The 20,681-nt window shown below is 38.7% G+C and overlaps 1 pseudogene; it reads left to right on the top strand.

Moving 5' to 3' along the window:
* Positions 1–11,932, top strand: part of LOC125417588 (casein kinase I-like) — a 142,340-nt pseudogene extending 130,408 nt beyond the window's left edge.
* The last annotated feature ends 8,749 nt before the right edge of the window (positions 11,933–20,681 follow it).

Below are 20,681 nucleotides of genomic sequence, written 5' to 3'. Positions count from 1 at the left end.
AAGGATTCTGTTTTTTGATCAATTATCCAGTGTTTAAAATTCTAGAATAATAATTCTTTGCCATTTCATAGTTCCATTCGTGCTCAGCTATGAATCTCTCACGTGTGGTATGAAGACTGAAACACTGTAAATGAATTTGTAAAGAGCTCAGGGCCTTGTGTGGGATCACACAATTCAAGAAATTTTCCTAGCTGTAATGAGAAAATCTGATGCCTAAAATCTAGAAATTTAAAGGGAACAGACTTATGCAAGGGTGATAAACACATCATTATGTGAAGAATATACTTTTTCTTATCCTCATATTGAATTTCCTAATAAGCCAAGACTCAATTTCTTTTACTTATTACTTGTGCCCTGCATTCTCTTTCTCTGATTGTCAAATTTGGTTCAAGGAATACAGAAAGACATAGAGTGCCATTGGTTTCCCTTAGAAGAGAGATGATTACATAATCATGAAATTTAATTAGGACTGTAGAAAACATCGTTTTAAATCTGTTGTCTGCAAAGTAGCATGCTTTTGTTGTAACTGGAAAGAAAAATTAGTCTAAAACAAGATAACATTAACATTCGTTTTTTTAGCATTCTGGAAAAATTGTTTAAATAAAGTTGATTTTTCCATTAACCATAGACATTACCACTAACAATACGCAAATCTACGCTATTTGTGCTTTCAAATGGACAAATTGATTGTATCCATTGAGACCCCTTTATTCCAGAAATTTAGAAGCTGCTGAGAAGTGGTGACTTAACTGCACTTAGATAGTATGTTAGAAGAATATCTGTCCCAAGAAATGCTGCATAGTAACATATTTCTCCAGGTAGCACAAGGTCCAAGAGGTAGCATTTGAGAATCACCAATCCATATTGACCTACTCAACACCATCTGTTCACAAGGAGCCCAGGGCCCTGCTGCTAGTACTTTGGCAAAAACCTCAAGTATCTCATGAACAGGGTTTTCCTCTTCTGATGCACAACTGCTGCTACTCACCTCGCTCCCAGTGTTTTCTCCTTGATGCTGGCCTAGCTGTTGTCCAGGACTGTCAGAGCACCACTGGTGCAGGTGCCCTGAGAACTCATGCAGGTAGCCTGATGCTTCTTCCTCCCGGTGGCTGCTCCTGCAAGCCACCTGATGACATCACCATACTCAGTGCCATGTAGAATCTGAATACAGCCTTTTTTTTTTCTTTATTCTGACATTTTGCCACCCAGAAGCAAAGCTGTAGGCGGAGGCTGCTCATTCATTTCCAGCTGCTCAGACCCGAAATAATCACACATAAAGCATATTAATTGCAATACTGTTTGGCCAATAGCTTAAGCACATTTCTAGCTACCTCTTACATCTTAAATTGACCCACTTCTATTATTTTATATTTTACCACGAGGTTTGTGGTTTACCCATACCAGTGTGTGGGTGTTTTTCTCCTCTGAAGGCTATATGACTCTCTGACTCCGCCTTCTTTCTCCCAACATTCAGCTTAGAATTCCTGCCTAGCTCTATTCTGCCCTGCTATAGGACCAAAGCAGCTTTATTCATTAACAAAACACATTCACAGCATACAAAGGGGAATCCCTCATCACAAAGCCACTCTGCTTCTGTGCTTTTGTGTCTGCCATAGGGTACCCAAGGGCTAGAACTGCAGCATTGATCTGAAACCTCTTTCCCTAGCAGTTAGAAATAAGTCTGAGGCCTTCACAGGTTACAGCAAGCAGATGCTCCATCCTTTTCACCTGAATTCCTTATCTGGAACCCCTCCCCCCCCCACCAGGCATACAGACACACAACTTCTTCAGACTTCGTTCACAAAAGGATTCCCTCCAACTGTCTCAGGAAAGCCAACTTCTGATGTGACCTTCCCATAGGCCAGGCATTAATGCTCAGATGAATGACATGTAACCTTCCAAAACAATGCCAGACATGGCTTAGGGATTTCTTATTCCCAGTTTAATACACAAAAGAGTCACTCAGGGAATCTTGTCAGAATACAGATTTTTTCATGATTCAGTCTTCATAGGTTTTTCTTTTATTCTTTTTTCTTTTTTGATTTTTTAAAATTTACTTTTTAAAACAATCTTTTCTCATTTTACATACCTATCCCAGTTCTGTCTTTCTCCCCTCCTCCCTCTTCCCTCCCCTTCTGCCCACCCTACTATCCATCTACTCCTCAGAGAGAGTAAGGTTTCCCATGGGCAGTCAACAAAGTCTGGCATGTCATTTTGAGGCAGGACCAAGACCTTCACCCCTTTATCTAGTCTGAGCAAGGTATCCTTCCAAATAGAATGGATTCCAAAAAGCCAGTTCAAACACCAGGGATCAATCCTGGTCCCATTGCCAGTGGCCCCAAAAACTGCCCCAGCCAAATAACTGTCGCCCACATTCAGAGGGCCTAGTTTGGGCCTATGCATGTTCCCCCAGTTCGGAGTCTGTGAGCTCCCACTAACTCAGGTCAGCTGCTTCTGTGGGTATCCCCATCATCATCTTGGCTCCTTTGCTCATATTATCACTCCTTCCTCTCTTTGACTGAACTCTGGGAACTCAGTGCCATGCTTAGCTGTGGATCTCTATATCTGCTTCCATCAGTTGCTGGATTAAGGTTCTATGATGACAATTAAGGAAGTCATCAATCTGATTTCAGGGGAAAGCCAGTTCAGGCACCCTCTCCACTATTACTTAGGGTGTTAACTACTACCATTCCTGCGGATTCCTAGGAATTTCCCTACGCCAGATTTCTCACTAGCACCATAATGGCTCCCTCAATCAAGACATCTCTTTCCTTGCTCTCCTTCTCGGTCTTTCCCCCACCTTGACCATCCCCTTCCTTCATGTTCTCTTCTCCCTTCTCTTCTCCCCTCCCCCATTCCCCTTTGCCTCCCTCCCCTACCCACTCCCAATTTTTTCAGGAGTTCTTGTCTATTTCCCTTTCCCAGGGGATCCATGTATCACTCTCTTGGGTCTTGAGGTATATTGATTCCAAATTTTGTGAGAAACAGCCATACTGATTTCCAAAGTGAGTGTACAAGTTTGCACTCCCACCAACAATGGAGGAGTGTTCCTCTTACCCTACATCCTCTTCAGAAAAACTATCATTGGTGTTTTTGATCTTAGCAATTATGATGGTGTAAGATGGTATCTCAGAGTCATTGCCCTCATGGGCTCTTAATTGATGCTGATACTGCTGCTTCATGGATCATGAATGGGTACTAAGACCTACAAAGCGATGGAAACTTTTACTCATTCAGTTGCTGGTCAAAGCAGGGTTACACTTGGTGTTTATAGTGTTATGTATGAAAAGTTTATCAGTCTTTATTATTCTTGATTTTTTGTGGCTAATTAAATAGACAAGAAAGCAGTTATGAAAAACCACAAACTAATACCTGCTTAATATTTTCCTGAATTGTTGCTATAATGGAATACAAATTGTGAGCACAGACCTTTCTGAAGAAATATAGGCTGGCATAGATTCAGCTTAATATTCAGGGTGTAGGCAGGCTATGGTAATGATGGTGGTGTTTAATGGGAAAGTTTATCATAAATTAAAAACACTCATATAGTTAAGATTTTTACATTATCCTCCATTTTGTCATCAGCAATATTCTTACTTTGAAAGAATAAATAACTTCTGCATAGTAACAATATGAATGGCTTATGGAAATGTCAGAATAAAGTATATAATTTGTGACTCAAATTATAAGACAACAATAACAACAGTTGTGTGCTATGAAATTTGTAATCCCTTAAAAGTTAATGCATGTTCTAGATGTTAACTCTGGTAACAATCTTGTGAAAGTAGATGACTTTGGCCAAGGCTCAGGGAAGTTAATAGATTGTGCAGAATTATACAGACAGTAATTGGTGAAGGGGAAATTCCATAACACAAATTCTAGTTGGTATTAATATTAAAAATCTGGAGACAGATATTGGGGTTCAAGCTGAAGATCAGAAGAGCAAATCAGCCAAGACACTAGAGATTCTTACTGCAATGGAATCTTCAGACCGAAAAGAGGGAGTTCCTGTTTTATCCTACCTTATATTCCTCTCTTGTGTGGCGTTAAAGTTGTGCACCACCACTGCCTGGCCAGTGTAACTGACTATCATGGTTAGTTTTACACTCCAATCTTCAGACAAGCTTGACTTATTAAGTCATAAACTAATATCACTATAAAATTCAAGAGTAGGTCACTGAGCTTAATTAAATTGAGCCCATTTACCAGTTAACACAATGACTTAATGAGTTGATTGTTGCCTGATAATTGGTTCAAATGGTCCTTGTTGTCTAATTGTTAGATTCTACATCTAAATGGACACATAACTGCATACTGCAAATTTATGTTATTATATTATGCATTCTCCATTATTATTTTAGTTTATGCCTAGCTTCTTCTGCCTCCTCTTAAATTGCTTGACCCTCTGCTTTCATTTTCTCTTGGTGGTAGTGTCTGTTTCCTTCATGCCAAATCATACAAAATATATGCATACATGTTCGTAGGAATGGTTAAACATTGCATATACTTTTCTGTGTTTTCTTTTCTTTTTTTTTGCTTAACAGTTTCGAAAGCTGAAAATCAGAGGTGTAATTCTTACTCACTCTTTTTATTAGCCATGAAATGTATCAAAGTCATGTACAACCTTAAGTTTTTCAGAATTTCTATGATAATGCCTCCCTATCTGTTGGCAATTTAAGTAATTCTGAGTGATGCTTTAAGGAACTTTCTTTGAGACAAGGTCTGGACTAAGCATAGGAATCTCTATGGAGCCAATGCTGCTCTCAAACTTGTCATTTTTCTGCGTCTACCTCCCCTGTGCCACTGCTGTAAATGTGTGCCGCCATGCTGAGGAGAATTTGCCATTTTTATATGTATAGCTTTTTATGGCTGCTGCTTTGAAAGGGTACAGGAATAAATTACGTTGAATAATTATAGATAGAGTCCTTTCTAAAAGGATTATAATAAGTCCATTTCTCATGGAAAGTATATATGAGTGGTCTTGGCTTCAATTTCTATCTATATGAAATGATAAAATAATGTTTAATTTTCACCTCTGGGAATAATATGATATCTAGCAACATATTTAATATGAACTTCTATCCCTAATATTACATCTGCTTTCTCTAATATGTAAACATGTATATTTTATATAATCATATACTTTCTTGGTAGAGTTTTCTGAGGGTTGTCTTCCCATATTATCACAGTAGTTTTTCCTGATATAGGGTAGTTTATATTAGTTTTAACTATTTTTTAAATCTCCTAGCATATTATAATATTATTATATAACTTAGTAATAATTTTGTTTACATGAAAATATTTTCAAACTCATTCTGTTGGTTGGATTATGATATCTTTCTCATCAATGTAAAAATATATAGCTTCAAATAACTTTTACTCTTTTATAGGTACCAGTTTTCTACCTACATTAAAAATTTTCTCACATTTTAGGTGATAAAGAAATTTTACATTTTTGTTCTGAAATTTATTTTCATAGCTGGCGAAAGAAGAAATTGGCTTTAGTTTTCTTCCAGATGAAAAGTTGGTGATTGGATACTGCTTTTAGTTTTTTATTTGTTTAAAATTGCTTATTTATGTTTATGGGATAGGATCTCCTGTAGACTGGGCTGGTATCAAATTTGCCATGTAGAATCAGCAGTAATCAAAATCATGAAATATTAAGTATAAAAGTGATTACCACGAGGAAGACAGATAAATAACTAATAATTATTGTCTAATGGAGGTAGAATTTAATTACCACAAGATAAAAATGTTCTAGAGAATGTTACTTAATACTTGAAAGTCCTAAACAGTACAGTTAAAAAAGGTTTAGATGGCAAGCTAAATGTTATGTGTTATTATGAGAACAAAGCAAAGTATAAAGTGCCAGAAAAATATGGAAGTTAACAAATAAAGGTTTCATAAATGAGATTAAAATGACTGTAATTTGCTAGTTTTGCTAAAATTGAGTAACATTAACTTGTTTCTTATTTGTTTTATGTCTCTGTGTGCCATTTTCTTAATTGGGAGATTATCGTAATTTTCACAAATTTTCTTCAATTTCAGGCATTATTGTCTCAAAACCTGTTTTTCTTCCCTTTTATGATTTCCTGTTTGCCAGCTTGATCCTTGCTGTCTTGCATGACTTAGTTGTGGATTTATTTGGTGAGCAAGGTTGACTAGTGGGGTCTCTGCTGCTCATGTTTACAAATGCTAAGCATAAGATATTATGTAAAATTCATATTATTTTGTGTTCAAGTATTTTTAAATGGGGCTTAGCAAAATTCTATATTTTAGAGACTTACAGAATTCGTGGATTTTAAAAAAAACTGTGTGAAAACCATTTTCACCTACTGAAAGACTTTTAGCTTTCAGGAAAGCATGGAAAATAGTATGAGATCTTGGTGACTGCTATCTAATTTATCTCAAAAATTGGAAGCAACTTTGAAGACAACAAAGCAAAATGAGTAGTAACTCTTACTATTCACTTACAGAAATGTTCTTTACAAAATTTTCAATAATTGATACTTTAATCCCACGTCTGGTTTGCAAAAGTCTCATTTTTTATCTGGTACAGTCTAGAAATGGTTAATGTTAGCTAGAGTAACGACTTCCGGGTGCACCATCTATTGTCAAACACTCTCAAGAACTCAATCCTGTTTGTGGAAAATTGAGGTTTCCAGGAAGCACAATGTGTAAACCCCTAAAACAGCATTTCTCGACCTGTGGGTCGCGACCCCTTTGGGCATTGAATGACCCTTTCACAGGGGCCATCTAAGACCGTCAGAATATACAGATATTTGCATTATGATTTATAACACTAGTAAAAAAAATAATTTTATGGCTGGGGGTCACCACAACATGGGGAATCGTATTAAAGGATCGTAGCATTAGGAAGGCTGAGAACCACTGCCCTAAAACAATGGCTTAAATGAAAGTCAGAAAAGTGAGCCTTAATGCACATAATATTTGCACAGAAATAAGCATGTTTTCCAGCATGTGGCTGAAGCCTTTCAGATGTCACAGAACTGTGTCGTTAGAATAAGACTATAAATCTCTATTCAGAGGAGGTGAAGGATTATATGGTTCTTTATGCAGAAAATATCTCTAGTTTCTCTTGCTCTCTTTTCTCGTTCGGTTTGAGATGAAGGATGTCGGGGTGTATAATGAGGAAGCCGGTTCTCATTTTCACCAAGACTGCCCAAATTTAATACATGTGCTTCAGGCTTCAGTGTCCTTCTAAGTAATAAGCTGCAGGGTGTCTTACTTTGTATTTGTCAAATGTGTGCAAAGGCATTATGAGGATTAAATTTGTTTTGTTCAACCACTTTTAATGATATTAATTGAAGTGACAATTGTTTACTGCGATCATTAAAAGGTTTAGTGCTAGGCTGTTCTTGTTTTTAAAAGAATTTTCAGATTTATTGGAGTCATTAAAGGTGGCACCCCGACACACTTCTGAGAATATTTCTAACATATTTATAATTTTAAAATTCATAATCAGAAGCTAAAAGCCAGATTGAACTACATCTAAGCTCTCCCTTCAACAGAACCACTTCAAAATAAACTACTTACTATCTATACTTTAAACGTTTTTGTAGGTTTTTCTACATGTTTGGAATTCAGTCAAATAAAAAGGATAGCTTAAGGCTATTGTAGAATTATATTTTATGTCCTTTCCAAATAGCACATACATTTACATGCGCACGCGCGCATACACTCACACACACAAACACTCACACATTCATGCACACATACACCTTGTATGAGCACATAGAGACACAGCCATACACACCAGCACATAGATAGTCATGAGCTGTCTCATTAACAAGCCCACATTTTACACCCGAGAAGAATAAAGTAATAATGATAAATTAAAAAACAAAAAAAAATGAGAAAAGCTTTATCTCATTGGCCATTTCTGGGAATTAAAAATAGCAGAGGGATTTTGAGCAGTTTTGAATAGAAATTGAATTGCAAATTCTTTTACTTAATAATATGTTAACAAAAATATTTAAAAGTTTTATTTATTAGAAAAAGCAACATAATTTCACTCTGTCTGCTTAAATAAATTAAGCCACCATTTACCTGGATATGCCTGCAGGAAATAAAATGGTTTGAGGGAGGAATTACCTTGAGAGAGGATCAGTCATAAGGGATTTCCTAATTGTCCATTTCCATGTGAGGCATTCAGAAATGCAAATGAGATGAACGATTCAATTGTAAAGGTGAGGGACTGTGTCAATTATAAAATAATGTGTACTTTGGGAGCATGGTCTGATATGGAAGGTTTGGCATTTTTCTGCAGGAAAAGCCTTGCATTAAGAGCAGCGGTGGAGAGTTACTGAAGGAGGCAAGTGGAGGAAAACATAGGGGTGGAAACGAGGGTTAGGTGTAAGTGAGCGGCTTAAGGAAAAGGGCCTGGTGATGCCTAAGCCCCGAGTATTTGCTTTTCATCTGAAATATAGGAAAAGTCAGTTCAAGCCAGAAAGGTTAAAAATAGAGACAGTGTTGACTCACCTGCTGTTACGGGAGGCAGGTTGTCCTCTGAGAAATCATTGAGCAAAATTATCAGAACCTCAAAACACTGCAGTGATAAAGACAAGGGCTGAGAGCTGCAACAGAAACCAGACCCGTGACATTTACAAGGGTTTACTTATGCAGTATTTATTGTCCTCTTTTAGTCACCAATTAATCTGTTTGCTACAGCAGTCTCAGGAAGACATGAAAAGATTGCTTCAAATTGGCAAAGATATTTATATGTATGAGTGGTGTGTGTGTGTATGTGTGTGTGTGTGTGTGTGTGTGATGTGTTTACCCAGTAACCAAGGAGGTCAGAAGAGGGCGTTGAATCCCCTGAAACTGAGTTACAGATGGTTGTCAGCCAACCTGTGCATTCTGGGACCTGAACCCAGGTTTTCCAGGAGAACAACTGGTCCTCTTACATTCTGAGCCATCTCGACAGCTCTGAGAAGACATTTCTCAGGAATGAGGAAAGACCAGGCTCCAACCACTGGTACAATAGTGGAAATGAACTCTTTTCTCACACCACGTTCCCAGACTTTCTAGTTATGTCCTCCCTGTGATCCTTCTGTCTGGACCTAGGAGTCCTCACAGGTAAGAGCAGATGAAGGCACTAGGTAGCAGAACTCAGTTCTCTGATTTCCCGTGATCAATCTTTATATTAAAATGAGTAGAATTTAGTAGATTTTGTTCTTTATGTTTTATATAGTTTTGATCCTTTTGATTCAAGTATTTCTGACAAAAGAATTATAGAAAGCAAAAATCCTGTGATAGCCAAAGTGAGAATTAAATGGTTGCTTGTAAATTTCTTTTTAAATGAATAGGAGGCCACGTTCTTGATGTCTCTAAATTAACACTTAGCAGCTGTTAAATAGGTGGATGTTCCTTATGCAAGACTCTTGAAGGCTGTGGACATTGGTGTCTTCATTTGGCATGACAATAACATTGCTAAATAAAAATTGAAAGAGGCCGTCATTGTAGGGTGAATTTCAGACCAGGTTAAAATTAAAATGGGGTCACTCACGAAAAAGTTCCCCATGAAACTGGAACTAAATGTCTTACTTAATCTTCTAAGAAATTAGGTTAGAGGGAAAGCTCCCAGTTTCCCCCTTGACATGATAGGAAAGTTCCCCTGTCTCCTTCTTCTCTCACACAGAGAAAACCTAGCAACCTGATGCTGACCAATCAGTTCCTTTTCTGTTGCTCTGGCTTCCTCATCTGGGCACATGAGGAAAATAACAATTTTTGCTTCCACCTTAATTTTGGTTCTATTCAGGTTATTGAAATATTTATTTATTCTGTTTATGAATGTATAGCCTGATTCTGGAATAAAAAAATAAGGCAAATCAGATTATTAATTCAGTCATAATTTTCTTCTTTGATATTTGTGTTATTTTATATGCCCATCATCATACTAGTACATAATAGATCCCGCTAAAAGTCATGCTGAGTTTTTATCTGTGTTTGAACATAGAGGAGTCTGCAAGTAGCAAGTACTTGTAAAATATCGAGGATAGATTTTTCTTGTATTATTGGCTACAGTTAGAGCATCATAAGTATACACTAATACCTTTCTATACTAATAGCTCCTTTGTTTCCTGACATATTTTCATAATCTTTCTTATTCAATTTGTATTTTACCTCAAATTAGCAACACTTCATTATTTTAATGCTGCCAAAAAATTTGAAAAAAGGAGAAAAACGATCTCATTTTGAGACTGTTCATTTGATGCACAGGTAAATCTAATAGGCAAAACTAATTACAGGTAAAAGGATATTTGCCTCATTTTTCAAATCATCTGTTCAGCAATAACCAGAAATGGCAAAGTTTAGTAATCAACAGAGATTGTTAAAAGGGATAATGTATCAGTAAAATGGGAAAATTTAATAGAATCCCTTTCTAAAATCTCCTCTAGTGATTGTTGTAATTGGACGTGCTGGATTGAAAATGTGATAAAAATCTTCAACAGCAGGCAGTGTGCCAGCCTTCAGAACGAATTTATCCAGGCACTTTACAGCACAAGCTCTTTGGAATGGTCTATCTCTTTGTTATTTGTTCATGAGCTCATTATTTTCTTTATACAGTAATGCTGACAAAAATTTGATCTGGCCATCTGATACTGCAAATTCCCTTAAACACACAGTTACTGGCAACATCCCTCCATGCATATTGAACAAGTTGACAATAAAACTGTATTTGAGTAATGCAGCAGCTTCACATTTTCAGTAAGAAAGAATTTTAGTCACTGGAGCGTGGAGATGATGTGCAGAATGCTGGTGTCTCACATGGTAGAAGCTTAAATCTTTGCCAAGTGAGCAGCCCACTCCGATGTAAGCCCTCGAACTCACTTCCGGCAGCTCTTCTTAGGGTACTGGATTCCAGAAGGAGTCATGTGATGGTGTGGTGAGTGAGGTGAAGTATACGTTCCCATTTTGTGCTTTCATGGGTTGTGTGTGTGTGTGTGTGTGTGTGTGTGTGTGTGTGTGCGTGTGTGTGGCAGTGGTTGTACTCTTTTTCCCTGCCTGTTTTATGGAGAGGGAATAAAAGGGCATGAAGTTAGGTTAGGTGGGTGAGGGAACCTGGGATGTGTTAGAGGAGAGAACATGAACAGAATATAGTATATGAAAAAATGGTTTTTGAAAGCCAGTCAGTTTTCCTGGCTTTGCAGTCTACTATTTTTCTGGAAAGAAAAACTCGATAGAAAGGCAGAGTAAACTCAGGTTTCTCGGTTTGTTAAAAAAAAAAAATCTCTTTTTATCTGTTATTTAAGGAAGTGGCAGTGAAGCTAGAATTCCAGAAGGCCAGGCATCCCCAGCTACTGTATGAGAACAAGCTGTATATGACTCCTCACGGTGCCATTGGCAACCCTCACATACAGGGGTGGGGCAAGAGAAAATATATAATGTGTTAGTTATGGATTTCTCAGGCCGTGCTGGGCAGATCTCTTCAGTTTCTGTTTAAGAAGTTTTCACAATAAGGATTATTTTTGTTAGCTGACCAGATGGTCAGTAGAACTGATGATGTGCATAGAAATATTCTTATACACAGAGGCATTAAACCAGACGATTTCCCAATAGGTACTGGGTATCACTATATTGTTACTTCTTATTGATTTTGGTTTGACCCAAAAGTATGGAAACAACAGTACAAGGCTAACGTTCCCATAAAGACAAGATATAAACCTCCCTGGCACTGCCCAAGATATTAGTATCAATATGCATCTTGGTCTTGAGCAGTCACCAAGATGATATGGAATCTTTAGGATATATCTTGATGTGTTTTTAATAGAGTCAGTCTGCCAGTCAAAGGCCGAAGTCTGGAACAAAGAAACAAAAATATAAAAAGCATAGTGAAAGGTCCTCTGGTGTTGAAGTTTTGTGTAAGGGGTTCCCTGCAGAATTTACTGTCGTGGGCTCCAGTTGTTGAGGAAGCTCCAGTTTGCATGTACGGGAGACAATGTTCAGAATCTTCTCAGGACCCCAAAACATTTGACTGACTGTGTTAAAGCAGAAAGTGGCACAGCGACAGCCTCTTCTGGTGGGCAGAAACAGAAGATGTCCCCCCCCCCCCCCGCCCGCCACACACAAGCAAACTGACAAACCAACATGAGCATTGTCTGGGTAAATTGAGGGGGAAAAGCAGCAGGGTAGATGATTAGAACAGCGTTTGTTTCTCCCCAAATTCAGAAGTTTTAATTCGTATGTACACTGATCAGTGGTTATGGACAGCCATTTACCTGGTGTAAAGAATTTAATTTCTGTATAAACTGGCCCTGGGCAGCATTGCTGATCTTGATCTTGAGCTGTAGCTGCTGTAGTCATGATTACTAACAGAGCTAGTAAAACATGGTGTCTAGTGTTCCATTGCAATTTTCTTTCCAAGTGAAAAAGTTAACTAAATCATCGACGCAGGGATTTGTTGACTGAGGTTTCTGTCCTACCCAGTTCCTGCAGTCCTTAAGTCCCAAAGAAATATCACAGAGTCTACATTAATTATAAACTGATTGGTCTAGCATTTCAGGCTTCTTATTAACTCCTATAACTTATACTAGCCCACAATTCTTATCTGTGTTAGTCACATGGCTTGGTACCTTTTTTGGTGAGGCAGTTACATCTTGCTTGCTCTGCATCTGGCTTCTTCTGTCTGTCTGGCTGACAATTTCAGACTGAAACTTCCCTCTTCTTTGAATTCTTGTTGCCCCACCTCTTCTTCCTGCCTGGTCACTCCGCCTATACTTTTTGCCTGGCTACTGGCCAATCAGCATTTATTTAAAATATAAGTGACAGGGTACAGACCATTGTCCCACAGCAGAAATTTGTGGAGAAATTGTGACCATGCCAATTTCTTTGTTAAACACTCTTACTTTGAACCATACTGCTTTGAGATATCATTCAGAAGAATATTAGGAATAGTCTTCAGATACAGTTGTAACGGTTGTTAATGTTCACAACTGTGTGTTCCTAGGCTTTTGCTATCCTTGGGGTTTGTAGGTTGTTAACTTAAAACATCTTTTGTAGGCCTGGCTTCTTGTTTGCAAGTCTAAGATTCCAGTGTTTGAACATTTGAAAGACCGTGCCTGTTTAACTGTACTAGAAATAACAGCATTTAAAGTGAAGACTTAAGGAAACAAACACAGTGACTACTAGACTATGCTTAGGACTCTACCATAACTCTGTAATGTTCTTAGTGTTAAAAAACAAAAGCATATTTATCACAGAAATAGTTACCATATTACAACTGAAAATGTGTTTGTGCTGCCTAGATAAATGTAATCATTGTAAATATAAAAAAGATAAAATATTTACTTGAAAAAAGAAAAGGAAGAGATGATATGGCAAATGCTAGTGATCTAATCACTCCAAACGTTTAGACAGGGTCACCACTGTGAGTTCAAATCCAACTTGATAATAAATTGAAGAACAGCCTGGTCTACCATGGAGAATATGTCTCAAATCTGAGAAATAAATAAGAAATAACACTAATCATTTATTATGTGTCCCCTTGTCTGTGCGTGTCTTGAGAGCTCATTTCTTTTTATTACTAGATAATATGCCACTGTAAGATGCTGGACTACTCACTTACTGAAGGAATTTGTTTGTTTACACTTAATTCCAAATTATGAATGGAGCTGCTATAAATATCCATGTGTGAGTTTTGTGTGGATTATAATTTCAACACATTGGGCTAAATACATACAAGTGTGGTTGACGAATAATTTCAATGGGGTTGAACTTAACTTTTCCCTTCATAGATTGTGCTTTGCTTATTTAGCTAAAGAACCATCACTGATTTAGGACGATCAGTTAGGTTTTTCTCTGTGCCTTATTTCCTGGAAAAATTTATAGTGTTTTGTGTTTATATTTAGATCCTCGATCTCTTTGGAGTTAACATTTGTGAAACTCATAAAACTCTTATTAGATATATTTTCGTGCATGTTCCAGTGTCCTTTCCTGGAAACACCACCCTTTGGCTCTGGAGTTGCCTTGGTTTTGTTGTGGAAGCTGAGTTGGCCATAGTTGTCAGGGTTAGTCTGGACTGTCTAGGCTGCTTGTTCTCTGTGGATCTATTTGCCTTTTCCTGCCTACTCCTCTTGGTAGCTGTAGCCTTACACTACATGGATGCCAGGCGTGTCAATTGCCCTCCTGCATTCTCTCCTTCGGCACTGTGTTTCTGTTCAAGCTCTTCAAACATGAATTGCTGCTTTGTGTGATCACACCCAGATCTCTGCCTTGTCTGCAGTGTGTTTCTGAGGCTTGCGCTGTTACCGCTCTGTGTTTTCCCCATTCAGTACGTCTTGATATGTTTGGTTCACTGATAGAGTATAAAAGATGGAAGTGAACAGGCCTCCACTTCCAACTTCTCTGCTGATTGGACTGGAAGTTCCATGTCTGCTGTTGGCTAAGACATAAATGTTCCCTAGGGCAGAACCCGTGATTTGGGGAACGCAGGTAAAGACTCTACTGTTGAGCCTTCTTCGGCCATTGTACCTCTGTCTCCCTGGGAAAAGAGTCTGAACAGAGTCAAGTGTTTAGTACTTTCAGTTGCGGTCCTTATTGGATGAGGTTCTTTGATGTGGTTACATATGAGGTAAGCAGAACATCTTGCAGTCTTTGGAGTAGGTCTGGGTTTTTGGAGAGCCCATGTACTTGAACAGCAAGTTCTCAAGTGCTTCTCAGTCTTCTATACTTCTTCACCCAAGAGATAGCTGATGTCGAGGATTCCCCTCTCCTTGCTGTGAAGGATGCACTGGACTTGAATGTGGATTGGGGATTGTTTAAACTTTGGGGCAAAGCCCCATTGGCTAGAATCTGGTAAAACAGTTCTCGCTGAAGACAGGCCTTCGATGAAGAGGGTGGGAAGGATGGACTGTAGGGACTAATTAGAAGGATGCTTTTCTCTTTCCTGTTCTGGGACTGTTCCAGTTTCTGTGAGGTGTAAAGATTTCTTCCAGTCTTTCCTTTGAGATCTGAGCATCTCCCAGAGGAACACTCACAAAAGTGCTAATCTCCCTCAGGACAAGTTCCAAGTATATATGTGTCTTTCTTTTCAGCTTGTCCTTGCATGCCCATAATTGCCTTTTCAGTTCCCTGTCAGCACCTGGCCTCAGATAGCTCTGCTCCTAGAATTCTCTGCACCTCTGTGCTTGCCCATCCCTCCAGGGTTTAGGACAGCTTCAACTGAGGATTTAAGTTAATTGTATCCAAAGTCAATATGCAGATATTTTAGATGACTTTATAAATATTTTTCCCAACATGCACTAAACAATTTGTCAGTGTTTTTCAAGATTCCCTAGGTTGTTGATTGAATAAACAGTCCCTATTCATTAAAATAATGCACACAGTCTATTAGTTATATTTACATCTGATCTCAATAGAATAGAGCATAGTTTTCAGAATCCACAGAAGAATACATGGTTTTAGTAAATTGAAGCACATGGGGGAGAGATGAGGACTACCACAGATCTGTTTAATACAGCTGCTATCTCCATACACATTTTGAAACCTCTCAGTTGTAGACTTTATTTGTATCATACCTTTGGCCTAATTAACACTCCATCCCCTATGTAGTTGCTTGTTATACAAATATACTGTTCCTTGTTCCGCTCATTCCCCATCCACCACACCTCATAGCTGCTGACCCTCACAGCACCAAATGCTCAGTATTAATGTCAGGTAAATAAACTCCCCCTTTACATATATTGCTTTTTAAACCAGGCAATCCACGGCTCCTTGGGAAAAGCCAAGGAAAACTGGCAATGGAGCTTTTATAAGGGTGCATCCCCACCACATTTTCTTTGATAAGGGTGCATCCCCACAACATTCTCTATCCTCGCCCGTTGGCAAAGCTGTCCCTACCAGACTTCTGATTGGCAGGCTCTTCTAAGAATTTCTAAGTATATACAATACATACATTGTTCTTGTTTCATGCTGCTTGGTTTCATCTTTTCCTTATCCCATCCAGCTCCCTGTACAAACAGCCCTCAAGATCGACTTAGGATGAATCCCTAACAACACAGATCCTTAACCGCCATGCTGATTCATCAAGTTCCTGTGTGGCTGCCCAGCATGCTTGCTCTGCTTTTCACTACTGCTTCACAGTTGCAGAATATCTGCTGCCACGCCAGGACCTGCATGCACAGCAAGGTGTTTCCCTTCTCAGAATGCCCTTTGCCTTCTGATCTTCTTGAGGGTGACCCAGGGCTCACTGAGTTCTTCAGAGCCTCCTCTCTTTACTCCTCTGCTTTCCAGTGTACAGAAAATGCCTAGAGGTTTAAAAGAAAACAAAATCAGTCAATGTAATATTAACTTCTTTAAAAATGTGTTTTCCCTTTCTAGCCTTTACAACAACTGCTGGCTCAGTCTCTCATCTGGACTCACCCAGTTACCATCCTTCCCAAGGCTTGTGGTCCAAGTGATGAATTTTGTCAACTAAAATCAAACAGACTTAAATCACAAATGCTACTCTTATGGATTGATTTAAGAAGCAAGTTTTAGACTTTAGTTTGCTCAGTGTGTTAGCAGTTGTTACACCATTGCATACTACACTGTTTAATGTTTTTGTTATTAGGTTTGTGTGTATGTTTGCATATTTGCATACAACATCACATATGGAAGGAGGTCAGAGAACAACTTTTCTGAGGTTTCCTCCTACTATGTGAGTCCCGGTGGTGTAGGAGGTCCTTCTGTTTATGTGTTCCTTTCATTGGTTAATCAATAAAGAAACTCCTTAGCCTGATAGGGCAGAACTTAGGTAGGTGGAGAAGACAGAACTGAATTCTGGGAGGAAGGAAGCAGAGTCAGAGAGAGCCTCCATGGAGACACCAGGTCAGACATGCTAAATCTTTCCCAGTAAGCCACGACCTCATGGTAAACACAGATTAATAAAAATGGGTTAAATCAAGATGTGAGAGTTGGCCAATAGGAGGCTAAAGCTAATGGCCAAGCAGTCTTTTAATTAATACAGTTTCTGTGTGATTATTTCGGGTGTAAGCTAGCCAGGCAGCCAGAACAAGGGGCCCTGCTCCCTTTCAACATCCTAGGGAAACGAAACTCAGATCTTTAGGCGTGACAGCAGTCACCTTTAACCTATCACTAGTTTGACATTTTTGAAGTCACTTTCCATCCTTAAATCTTCTGAGACCCATGCAATCTTTCTTACTTTACTACTACTCCTCAGCCATCTTTTCTTTTCTTTGTTACATTATTTATTGTGTGCTTGTGTGGATGGGCCATAGCGTATATGTGGATGTCAGAGGACAATTTGCTAGAGTGGGTTCTTACCTTCTACCATGTAGGTCCAGGGATCAGTGTCAGTTCATCAGGCTTGATGGCAGGTATCTTAACCTACTGAGCCATCTCACCAGCACTTTCAGTTTCCCATATTGTTCACTCACAACCTTTTCCCTGAGGAGAAGAGAATCCTGCGCCATTTTCCTTGTCTTACTACATGATAGGAATTTCTAGGCTGTCCTCTGTATCCTGAAGTCTGCTCTGAGTTCCAGATGAACACATCCTATTTCCTACAATACATCTTGTTTGTTGATATATGCCATTCGTCATATAACTGTGGGGGTATGACCTGAGAAATACAGTCTTATGTGATGTTGCCACTGTGTGAACAGTATAGCATCCAATTACATGGACAGCACTAGCAGTGATGTCACTAGGCAACATAATCTTACAAGGCCAGAATTATATAATGCAATCACCCATCAACAGAAAAGTTTCTATGTGGTACAGACCTGTATTCAAACATAAACTCATCGTATTTACCCACCTCATCTCCTCTTGCTTCTTATTAGCTTCATATGAATTTAGCAATGAATACTGGTTTCTCTGAACTTTTTCACTCATGAAACATGAACACCCAATAACTTCTTTACGTTTAAAGTGTTCAAATGTCCCCAGTGCCTTCTAGGTGTGACACATAGGTTGCTAATAGCGGAATACACTCTGTAGTCATCTTAGGATTCCACTCAAGAAGTCCTGTAGGGAAAAGCAGTTTCATTAGTTATTTATGACCAGAGGATTGATTTGTTTATTCCAAAATGATCTGCAAGTTTGAAGTCACATATGTACTTATAAACCTGCCTCCTGAGAAAAGAGCCACCTGTGAACATTGCTTCATTAAGAAACCTGTGAGATGGAGTGCAAAAATTTTCTAAAGCTTGGCCTCTTTTTTTATTATATACTGATATTTAATAGATTCTGAGTATCATCATAGGAGATCTCTGTACTGTAATCTTCTTCACCAAAGCTCTATGAATTTGAACTGGTTAGCAAGTACAATACAAGGTAAGCGATTAAACAAATTGAAATCTCACAGTAAATTGATAAAGTCCTAGAATGGAAATATTCATTTTCTGTTTTGCTGCTAGGTGGGTGTTGCTATCAGTTTCTACAGGTCACCAGTTTTTTTGTGGTTTGTGGGCCCTTTCTCCCCCAAACCAGCAATTGCATTAGGCCATCCTCCTGTCTTCTCTACCCTGCCTCTTCACTGTCACCACACCTCTGAGCATTGCTGGGAAATGTTCCCAGAGCTTCTGCTTCAATGACTTTGTATAAAGGTGGGCTCATTTGAAAATTCAGTGAGCCCTCCCTATGATCAAATCTCTGTGAGAGATCAGTGAGCCTGGTCTCTCACCTTGAGGCTCAGGGAAAATGGCTGAAGTGGGGAAATGTAAGAGTCAGAGGATAAGGAAGAGTTCATTGCTAATGTCTTAGGGCACCACCTGACTGTTGCACTCCTGCCTTCTAATAGCTTTGGTTACCTGCAGAGCTTCACACCGGCCAGACTTTCAGGGTTTCAGGATGACTGCCTCAGTTTTGTTAACCTGTTAGGAAGGCTCAAGACCTTCAGGGAATATTTCACTTCCTATTGTCAGTTTATTAGAACTGAAACAAACAGTCGGTAGAAGGGGTATAGAAGTCAGAAAAGCCTGCATAATTACCAGGACGCTTTCCTCTCAGCTGCTTGCTTCTTTGACTTAGAAGGTCTCCTGAACCGTTATCATGCATGGGTATTTCCCTGGGTAGGCATGGCTGGTTGAATCATTGGCTACTGCTCACTCTGTCAACCTTCATCCTTCTCTCTCCTAGAGTTCAGGCTTGGAACTGACTCTGCCTTGTCTTTCTGACAGCAATCTCCAGCCCCTGAAGCTGTCTTAAGGCAGGACTAGAGGGAACCTTCATCTGACGATAGATGGAGATAGAGACGGACACCCACATCGGAGCACTGGACTGAGCCCCCAAGGTCCAAATGAGGAGCAGAAGGAGAGAGATCATGAAAAAGGAAATCAGAACCGTGTGGGTTTGGATAATAAAGCAGTTCAGAACCGCTGAAAGAGACACCTCTTATATGCTAATAAGATGAGCCATGGTGAGAAAAGCTTGGCCTCTTAACCTGTCTCCTCTGCCTTGAGTCCCACGCTGGGGTGACAGAGGGAGCTTTCCATAGAATAGGTATGTGAGAAAATGGCTAAGAAAGAGAAGGTGACCACAGAACCCGTGCAGTTGTATTTACTGAAGTTTTATTTATGGAGAAGGTCTTATCTTGTATCCTATTTCATAACTACACACCAGAACACTGAAAAATACCTGAGATTTTTCCACATGAAATATTTTAAGTTTTCTCTTTGTAAATTCCATTTTTTTATTCTAGTTTAAACCATAGGATTTCCACTTGAATTCTGCAGTAATATTTTTTCACTGTTATTTTTATAAAGTATTTGAAGGAACTATCAAGTTCCTTATCTGTGGTCTTCACTTATCTATGTTTTCTGGATGGTTATATTGTATAGAGAATTTCTTCCATAGAATGTCCCCACAATGAAGCTACCAGACAAATATGGGTCATAAACGTACTGAAGGCTTTGCAAAAGTCTTCATAGTACTGCAGTCTTGTCCCATGTTTGTGAAGGGCAGACTTGCTTGATGTTATGCCTTGAAGTAATGTTATAGAAACAATCATCTGAGACCTGAAATCATCTTTAGTATTAGGGGTAAATGTTTCCTTTGTTGCGAATATATTTCCTTTCCTTTCTTTTTCTACCATAGTTTCTTCCTATGTCTTTGCCTATCAGTTAGTGTTTGTCTCTGGTCACTATGTTATCATGGTTCCAGTTACTATTTGGAAAGTGTCCTGAGTACTGTAATTTCCTTGAAGAAACTCTGAAATGTTTTCCCATTGATGTTAGGGTATGGAGATCTGTACCATGTCACATGATGCTGCATGTACAGATTTACAACAACTTGACCAGTCATGTGGAACCGGCTTTCTTTACACTTGGTGGTTTTCAGATCACATGTGTTTTCTATTCCAATATGGAGCTTTTGCTTTTGCCTTTTGGTGAACTCTGAAAAATTGTTCAGTCCATTTATAAAACCTAACATTTCATACCCTTACATTCTCTTCTTCAAAGCTCCTCTACAAATTGCAGTAAGTCTGTTTTTGTTTGTATTTTTTAAATTCATCTCTTCATTCCTGAGCGTATTACAGACTCACCAATGGCCATTACTTCTCTTGCCATTCCCATGAGGATAAACACAGGTCTTTTCTTGTGTTTCTGGGACAGATTCCAGGAACAAATACAATACACACTTGTTTAAGGAAAAGATCCTATGAGTAAATTATCAGAGAATTGATAAAGTATATTTGCATTTATAGACTCAAAATT

Source organism: Myodes glareolus, chromosome 14, assembly GCF_982192425.1.
Source record: "Myodes glareolus chromosome 14, mMyoGla1.1, whole genome shotgun sequence".
Classification (NCBI taxonomy): domain Eukaryota; kingdom Metazoa; phylum Chordata; class Mammalia; order Rodentia; family Cricetidae; genus Myodes; species Myodes glareolus.
This window is presented reverse-complemented; position numbering and strand designations above follow the sequence as displayed.